We start from the raw sequence: 9876 nt of genomic DNA on the forward strand, positions 1-9876 counted from the left end.
TTTCCTAATCCACTCCCGTCCTAGTAGTGGAGGACCTCCTTCAGATATCACATATAAGTCCATTATTTGACTGTCTTCGCCCTTGTGGACCACTGCAACCTCTATTTTCCCGATGGGGTACACTCTTTGCCCCGTGTATGTTTCCAATATAATCCCCGTATACTGTAGGGGAATATGTTGGAATAACTTTCCGTAATCTTTCTTATTTATGACCGTCAATGCCGATCCAGTGTCCAATTCCAGTTTTACTTGGACTCCTTCTATCTGAAGAGTGACCCAAATTGTCTGGAGGTCTGCACCCTTACCAGCATTGAGTACTCTTAAGCTAGCCAGTTCATTACTGCTAGCGTCTGAATCGGACTCCTGTTCGGTCACCTTGTGTACCTTTGCGTATTTTCCTTGCGGTGACTTCTTGTTGCTGGTCTTCTTCGCTGACCTGCATACTCTAGCTATATGTCCAAGCCTACCACAAGTTCTACATTCTTGGTTTTTAAACCAACACTGGTTCTGATCATGCGTTGTCTTTCCACAACGATAACATTTGCCAGAACTCACACCCAATTTGTGTGCACTGAGCTCCGGTGACCGTAGCTGCATTACTGCCGTGCCTCTCGCTGCGGCTTCGTGTGCTGCTGCCATAGTGACCGCCTTCTCAAGCGTCAGCTCATTCTCCTCGAGCAGTCGCTTTTGTGTATCCTGTTTAAATAAACCACACACAAATTTGTCTCGAAGTGCCTCTGTCAGTCCCGTTCCAAACTGGCAATATTTCGCTAATTTACGCAATTCCAGCAAATATTCAGCATTGCTTTCATGCTGTAGCTGCCTTCTGTCATAAAATTTAAATCGTTCCGCTAGCATCAGCGGCGTGGGGTTTAGATGATCTTTCAGGACAGTAACAATCTCATCGAACGTCTTATCCGCCGGTTCATCTGGTGATAACAGGTGTTTCAATTGCCCGTATGTCTTCGCACCCATTAAATTTAATAATGTTAGAGCTTTATCTTGGTCACGAATTTTATTGGCCTTACAATAATGTTTTACTCTTTCAACATATATGGCCCAATCTTCGAGGTCACTATCAAAGGTGCTAATATTCCCGTGTTTAGGCATTGTAGATTTGCAATTTCTCAGATTTTATTTTCTTTACTTGTTATCAAAGATGGCGGCTTCCCGCTCTTGCCGTCGTCCTCCGCCCACAAAATGGCGGTTTTCCCACGCTTGGCGGTCTTCACCCGTCCCCCAACGCCGTCTCCCTTCAGCCCTCGAGTGCGGCCCTTATCTTCGCCGCGATCGCCCGAGTGCGGCCCTTATCAGCGGATGCGATCGCTGGATCGCGAAGCGGCTCTCGGCTCTTATCAGGAGATGCGATCGCTCTGTTGAAACGCCTCCCGCTCGAAGTGGCTCTCGCGCCCTATTCCTCCAGCTCCCCCAGCCCCGTTCGTGCGGCCAACGCGGTCGACTGCCTGTCGCGTCGCTGCCCGGCTCAGACAACGGCTTACCCACCACCAAGCTGGAGAAGAAGCTGACGGTCGCCGATGGAGGCTCCGAGGTCAGGATGTCTTCCAGTGGGGTGGAGAGGGTGGAAACCTCTCTGCAACGTCCTGGCTGTGGACGAAGCTGCCGTGGAGTGACTGCCGCAGGGTCCGAATCAGACTCGTCGCCAGTGTTAAATCTGTGAGTTGTTCAAGTAATTAATACTCAGACTTAATCAGTAACAATAAAACAGGTCTTTACTGGTTGGAGGTAGGGACTATACATAGGTCTTTACTTCATGCCCACAGGCGGGAACTGAGGGGAGATCAGTACCCACAGTACTATTTATACCCCTATGGCCAGGAGTGGTACTGCGTATCACTACGCCCTACAAGTAGTGCAGTCCTGTCCATAGGTTCAAAGTAGCACACATATTACATACACAACAACTACCTCGTGATACACAGAGTCCAGGTAACTCTCCCCCTCCCTGATGTGTCTCAGTGTTTGAAGCTCGGACTCCAGCTCTTCAACACGGAGCCGGAATTCCTCGAGCAGCCAACACTTACTGCAAATGTGATCACCGTGAGCATCAATGGTGTCCACCAGCTCCCACATATTGCAGCAGCAACACATCACCTGATCTCCCGTTCTATGTAATTAGTTAAATTTGATATTATTTTTAAATACCCTCTGTCCCAATTCTAGATGATGAATATCGCACCTTAGAAACTATAAACCAAAGAGATTTAAGCTTAAAAAGGGAGAAATACTTACCAACCAATCACTTACCCGCTTTCTGGTGATGTCACACTTGGATTACCTTTTACCTCTCTCCTTCCCTCCGAGTTCCCAGACTGGAGACTGGTAAACCTTACCTAGTCTCTGGGACTTTTATAGCCCTGCTGCTGCCGCTGAATTCCCGCCGACTCTGTGAGGCCTTACCTGGTCTCTGGGACTTTTATAGTCCCGCTGCTGCCGTTGAATTCCCGCCGATGCTGTGAGGCCTTACCTGGTCTCTGGGACTTTTATAGCCCCGCTGCTGCCGCTGAATTCCCGCCGACGCTGTGACGTTTAAATTGATTACAGCCATCTATTTTAACGACTTGTGGAGTGGTTGTCTCCGGGTCTAATGGCCCCGATGTCCTGGTTGTTTGTCATGGATGAAACTTAATTGTCCCCATCCTGACTTGATGGCTACTGTGAGCTGTTACTGATTAAATATGCAGAAACCTAATGGCCTCGATTTTAGGCCCATCCTAGCTTGATTTTTACAAGTCAAATGAATGCATATTCTGTGTTTACTTTGGCTGTCTGTCTCCACAGAGTCCTTCTCACAGATTCCTGCATTTTAGTTTCATCTCCAGGCCTGCCTGTCTGCAGAGCCCTGTTTTAAAATCCTGTCGGTTTGGTCACGAGGCTGCAGAAGCCATTTTGGGTACCCTGTTTTTAATAACTTGTCCAAAACAGGGTCCCTTGATCCATAATTTCGGGGAGTGTGGGAATTTTGAGAACCCTAGATTTACACTCCCCCTTGTTGGTACTAAACTTGCTTTAAGTATCATCCTGATGAGGTGAGCAAAATTTCCGACCCTCCATAGTCAACCTTCCCCTGTAATTACCTATCTAAGAGACCCACGACACATGCATTTCCCATTCTGTAAAAATGTAGTGTACATAGAATAAATTACAGTTGTTTACACACATCCAAGCATGGAGGGGTCCGACACCCCTGCACCACTTGGTACGCATACATCTTTATTAAAAACACATTTGAGAATCTTTATTAAAAACAATAAAAGAACATAAAAAAACAACAATCTTTAATCAACGATACAAACAGCAAATTCAAACAGGTGTAGCTCCCTCCACCTTAACATAATGTTCCTTCCAGGTCCTTTGGTTTCGGAATTCTCGTATCTGACCCTTTCCCTTGCATTGAGTGCATAGTAGGTACAATACTATCCCCAACTGGCAAACCACAAGAATGTGGGAAGCCAGTCTGATCCACGAAGGGACCTCTATATTATTGAAAATGTCCCACCAGGGTGGAACGACAATGTCCAATATCTTAGCCCCTATCTCTACTGTTTTCTGCTCCAGAGTGTAAAAAGGTTTCTGTGAAACTATAACTGCTTTGAGTATTTTGGTAAGGTGTTCTGGGAGAGGGGGAATTTCATAGCCGAAATGCGCTACCTACTTTTGCAAGTTGGTAAAATTCTCCTTTACAGTAAGGTGAGCAGTGGAGGGTTCAGGAATGGGGACAATTCGTTCCTGGGCCACTTGAACTTCTGCCTCGGGTTTAAAGCAGAAACTGCTGTCACTAACCGGACACCAGCTATGCTGTCCATGCTGGTAGTGGGGCGCTCCTGTGATGACACAATATGTCCCACCTCCTATATATGCTACCTGCAGGGGAACATGGCCTTGTGCCATTGCCTCCACGGTACAATTTATGGGTTTCGCGCCAGCAGCTCTGAACCCGCACTATGGTTTTGAATAGGCATTCAAGTGCTGGGGACACAGGATTATGTGTGCTCCCCGGCTCCGGCACCCTGAGAGGTCAGTACCTGTCATAGCGTGCTCCCACTTTATGACGTAAGGTGGGACCGCTGTGAAACGAATGTGTGCACCCCCTTGAATGACTCCGATGTTCTCAACCCTGTATACCAGCGCGGGTCGGGCTGTCCTACCCATGACTGGCATCTTAACTACTATACCCATAATGGTGTGGTTAGAGCGTACACAATCCATTGGGACCAGGTTGGCTTCAGAAGCTAGTCGGAGTTGGCACGGGCTTAATGCATTCTCAAATGGATGGAGGGCTGCGAGGTGCTTGTTGCTGATCCAGGAGGGGACTAAACCCTGTTTTAAATCCTCCAGGTTACTGCGGCCCTCGCCCAGCAACCACGCCCTGTACAGCACGCACACCTTGTTCTACGCAACCTGGTCCGAAGCATTTCTGTCCTCCATTATGAGGGCATTCACGGTCTTTGTGTGCTTCTCCAACTCCGCTATAATCTCTTTTAAATGGACCGTCATGACCTGGTCCTCATGTAACTCTGCGCCCACTACCTTGTTCTCATCCATTAGGATTTTCTTTAACTGAGTTTTTAAACCGTTTATCTGGGTCTGCAATTCTATGTCATCCAAACTGTTGATGACAGAGGACCCAGTGCTAAACGCAGTAAAAGCATCATTCCATGCTCCCCTTCTTTGTCTCCCTGCATTACCCAAAAACTCATGGGGTGTGGTATACTGTTCAGTTTTGTCGACGTTGGCGAAATCGAACTCATAAAATTTTCTGAACATCTGTTTTAACAGGGCCTGGTATAACTGTTCTGTCTCTTTGGGGCACCACTCCGGTAAGTGTACCTCGGGGAGATATAAAATCACGGAGGCTACTGCGTAGTGTACCCCCTGGTACAGCACCTGATCCGTAGGCACTAGTACCAGCCCATTCCCTGGTCCCTTGGTGGTGGTGGGGCACCCTTCCCTGTGTGTCCTCGCTGCCTGGGTCGTGGGCAGGGGCTTATGAGGGCGGGTCACAAGCTCAGTAGCATTGACTGGGATCGGGGTGTATGGGACCGCGCACACCTTCCGGCTGGTATCCCACTTCACTCCCTCCCCGGTGTCTTGCCACTGCCGGTGGAAAATGATGGATATGCCTGCAGAGCAGACCCTCTCTGACCCCCACATACAGATGTAAATCCCTTGATCCGGTCCCCACCACTTGCCCCAACACACATTTAATCCTCCGTGAGTCCCTGTAATCGTCCGGTGGGTATTGTTCCCCAAGCGTTCCCACTCGACTGCGGGGTTTCTCATATCCTTGCTCAGCTTTCTGAGCCACCACCACCTATCCAAAGGAATGTGTCCCTTGCATGTTAAACATACACGTTTTCCTATGGTGACGCTAACCCTTGTGGTAACGACCTATACCCTGGGGCACAGGAGGGAGGCCTCCCCGTATGTGAACCCGGTCTGGCTGAAGTACTGAGATGAATTGGACCCCAGCCACTCTGGCCACCTTCCCTTGTGGACGTAGACGGCGGTCTCCTCCACATCCCGTTCGCTACGTCCGTCGGTTACTATAGGTGCTCTCTCTCCTGAGCACCCATAGATTTGGGATTCCTCCACGTCACCTCTCTTTCCAATGCTCAGTCCTATCAGGGCGAGTAGGATTACGCCCCCCTTCATCCTGAAAGTCTTTCTGCAACAGATACAAAAACATACAGCGAGGTCCCCAAGAGATTCTCTGGCTTGGGTGAAGCATAGTCGGGTCTCGCGACCTCGACTCAAACACACACACTCTTAGCAGATTACTACTTAATTAAAACTACCCATCACCTTATTTAACTTAAGCTAAACACCCTAACTTAAGTTAAATACCTAAACTTAAATTACCTAAACTATGTACATTCGCGGCCCGTCTACGGGCGGCCAGCCTAATTCCTGTTCGGGCTGTGGCACGCCGCTCCCTTCGGTGTGGCAGCACTGTCCTGTACTTTCGGTCCCTCACAGCCTGTGGTTGCTGGCTGGGGACGTCTGCCTCCAGACCGATCCCTTGCTCGAGAGGCGGCCCTTTTTAACTGGGGAGCCGGTGACCACGGCTTCCTTGGCTGGGGCATCCGTGGGGATCTTCTAGGGACTTTGGCGGGTGGGGGTTTTCTGGCTGGTGGGCCTTTAACCCGAGCCACTGCCCCCTCCGGTGCGGTCTGTGGACTTACCACTACCGTTGGCTGGGGATCTTCCTCCTCAGGCTTTACCTCTCCTGAAACTGGGCCAGAGGCAGGTAACTCTTCGCAGCCTGGTGCTGCAGGCTGAGGGTCCTCGCTCTCAGGTCCCACCTCATCTAAACCTGGGTCAGGGGCGGGGTCTCTGCTCTTGGGTCCCACCTCACCGAAACCTGGGTCAGGGGCGGGTTCTCCGCCCTCGGGTCCCACCTCATCTAAATCCCAGAAGAGTGGGGGAGTGTCCCAATCGGTGGGCGGGATGGCCCTCCGCTTAAACAAGCCACAGCGCCTGTCTGGGCAGTCTGTGAACTTGTTCCCGCTGCAGGCTGAGGATTTCTATCCTCAGACCCTACCCCAACTGGCTGTTTTCTCTTTTCGGGTTTAAACAGTTTACACTGATTAATATGGAACCATTTGGTGCGCCGAGGCATCTTAACGGCGTATACCATGGGGCTGGCTTTGCCTACAATGCTGTAGGGCCCCATGTATAATGGTTCCAGACTCCCTACTCAGGCATAGTTACTCACCATGACCTGATCCCCTACCTCCCAATCGTGGTGCTTTCGGGGTTCTAACAGCAATCGGTTACTCCGATGCTGCTTTCCCTAGTTCCCAGCTGCCTGCTCATGGACCTGTTTAAGGCACTCGAAGAGGTTTCGGATGAACCTGTCCCAGTTTACCTCTCTGAGCTGACCTTCCGTGAGCACCGGGGCTAGTACATGGGTGGCGGTCCGCATAACCCTGCCAGTCATCAGCTCGTACGGGGAGTACCCCATGCTTTTTGACTGGCTGGCCCGGATCCCCATCAGAACCAATGGTAGGACTTCGGCCCATTTACGGAGCGAGTCCACCGTCTCCTTCCTCAACCTTTCTTTTAGGGTCCTATTCATCCTCTCCACAATCCCTGATGATGGTGGGTTGTGGGCCACGTGCCACTTCCCCTCGATGCCTAGCAGCGTAAGGGTATTCTGCATCACCTGTCCGGTGAAGTGACTCCCTTGGTCGGACTCCACATACTGTGGTAGCCCCCACCGCGAGAACACCTCCCGGACCAGGATCCTGGCAGTACCCAGAACTGTGGCTGTTCTGCAGGGGAAGGCCTCTACCCATTTAGTGAACACATCTACCAGGACTAGTCAGTAATTATAGCCTCCCTGGGCGGTGGGCAGGGGCCTGATGTAGTCGACCTGTATCGACTGCCATGGTCCCTCTACCCTCCTGATGTGTCCCATGGGTACCTTCCTTTTGTGGGGGTCAGGGTTATTAGCAGCGCACACCAGACAGCCAGCGCAGAACTCGCGGACATCTTCCCTGAGTCCTGGCTACCACCCCGACTGTTCCACCCGTTGGCAGGTGGTTTCAGGCCTGGGATGTCCCGCTCCTGGACCCTCATGGGCCAGTTGAAGGAATTCCCTCCGGTGTTGCTGCGGCACAACCCACTGCTCCTCCCGAAACAGCATGCCCTCTTTGACGGAGAGGGTTGCTGCACCGTAAGGACCCTCTACTCCTTTTCCCTCAGTCACTGCACTGAGGACTGCTTTGAGGACGGGGTCTTGGGCTTGGACCATCTAAAGGTCCGGGGCTAATGCTACCCCTGCATTCCCTTGGGTCCCGTCCCTACCTCTGACTGCTGCCATGGGTCTGGACCCATATGGGTCCCAGAAAGTGCCTGCGCGGGCACCCTCCTTGGCGAGCATGTCAGCCTGCTGGTTGCCCTGGCCGCGTGTTCTGTGGAGGACTGGGCCTTCACCTTGTGAATGAAGACCTCCCCTTCCTCCCCCACTGCTGCCAGGATTTTCTCCAGCAGGGGTTTTACTGTGATGGGTCTCCCGTCGGCGGAGGTGTATCTGCGGCGGGACCAGGTGGCCAGGTACTCCGTACACGAATTGCACGTAAACATGCTGTCTGAACAAATCGTGTATGGGGTAGGGAAGATTTCAGGGTGTGTAACGACGTACACTACCGCGGACAGTTCAGCCTGCTGGGCGCTCATGGTGCTGGGGAGCTTAATTGCCAGGGCAATGTTTGCCGCCGGGTCATAAACTGCACACCCCATGAGACGCTCACCAGCAGATACCGTGCTGGAACCGTCTACATAGATCTCGCGGCCCGAGGGATGTATCCCGACCCGTAAACCTATGTTCACTTCCCAAACCCCTTCTATGGAACACCGGTGGGCTGTTCCAGGATATACCAGGTTGGCTGCAAGCTTTGGCTCACAGAGACCCTTCACTTTAAGATCCATCTGTGAGAGGAGCAGGGTCCAGCGGGCAATGCGGGCACTGCTCACTGTTCCATCCTTGATCCTCCCATCCAGAAGCACCTGGGTGGGTGTGTGATGGGTGAGGAGGGTGATGGGAGAGGTGCCTGTGAAGATCAGTGATCTCTTCACAGCCCAATGTGTGGCCAAGAAGTGCCGCTCACAGTTGGATTAGCTCCTCTCCACATCCGTGAGTATCCTGGAGGAGTAGACCACCGGCCTCAGCCTGCCGTGCCACTCTTGGAGCAGCACAGCACTCAGGCTATCCCCGCTGGCTGCTACCCCCAGGAAAAACTCTTTCCCCCGATCTATGGCCCCTAGAGCTGGTGCAGTCTGCAAGTCTCTCTTGAGCCTGACAAATGCTGCCTGGCAGCCCTCATCCCAAACCCACTCCACTCCCTTGTGTAGGAGTCGGAGCAGAGGGGCTGCTGTGGCTGCATAGTCTTCAATAAAGTCCCTGCAGTACCCGGTTAGCCCTAGAAATGACCTCACACCCGTGACTGTGTTGGGGACGTGTAACTCCTGTACCGTCTCCCTCCTAGCCTTATCTATGGCCCTTTCTCCAGCGCGTACGGTCAGGCCTAGGAATTTCACCTCCTGCTGGCCAATCTGCGCTTTCTTGGGGTTTACTTTGAAATCCTTCTGCCCGAGCAGCTCCAGCAGTTCGGCCAGTAGTGGGCCATGCTCCTCTCGCGAATCGGTGAAGAGCAGCAGGTCATCCACATATTGTACCAACTGACTGGGCTGGCTGAAATCCTTTAAACTGTTTGCCATGCACTGATGGAAAATGCTGGGGCTGTTATGAAAGCCCTGAGACAAGCAGTTCGACATGTACTGTTGCCCTTTAAACATAAAGGCAAACTTGTACTGATCCTCCCTCCTTAAAGGGATGGACCAAAACCCGTTGGAACTATCCAGCACCGTGAAAATGGTCGCGGATGCTGGGATACTTCCTATCAGGTCGGCAGCTGCTGATACCATGGGTGCACAGGCTGGGATGTTGCTGTTGAGCACCCGATAGTCCACCGTGGCCCTCCAGGAATTGTCTGGCTTTCTAACCGGCCACAGTGGAGAGTTTACGTGGCTGGCTATCGGTCTCAGAACCCCCTGCTGTACTAAGGAGGACATGGCTGCTTCCATGTCTGGCTCCGCTTCCCTGGGGAAGTTATACTGTTTCTGTGGTCGGGCCATGGGGTCCCCGCCTACGCTGACCTCAAACCCGTTGACCCTCCCGCAGTCGTGTTTGTGTGTGGCAAATGTGGCTAGGTGGGCTCGCACAATGCCTGGAAATCCTGTGGGGTGTTACTGACCATGAGCTCAAGGTTATAACCCTCTTTGAGCTTCATGGTGCATAGGGGCCCCTTCCCTTCTTTCCTTGGGATTATTACTACCTCACCGTCCTTTCCT

The sequence above is a fragment of the Somniosus microcephalus genome, chromosome 7, assembly GCF_052327205.1.
Source record: "Somniosus microcephalus isolate GS21.2 chromosome 7, FLI_Smic_1.0, whole genome shotgun sequence".
In the NCBI taxonomy this organism is placed as follows: Eukaryota; Metazoa; Chordata; class Chondrichthyes; order Squaliformes; family Somniosidae; genus Somniosus; species Somniosus microcephalus.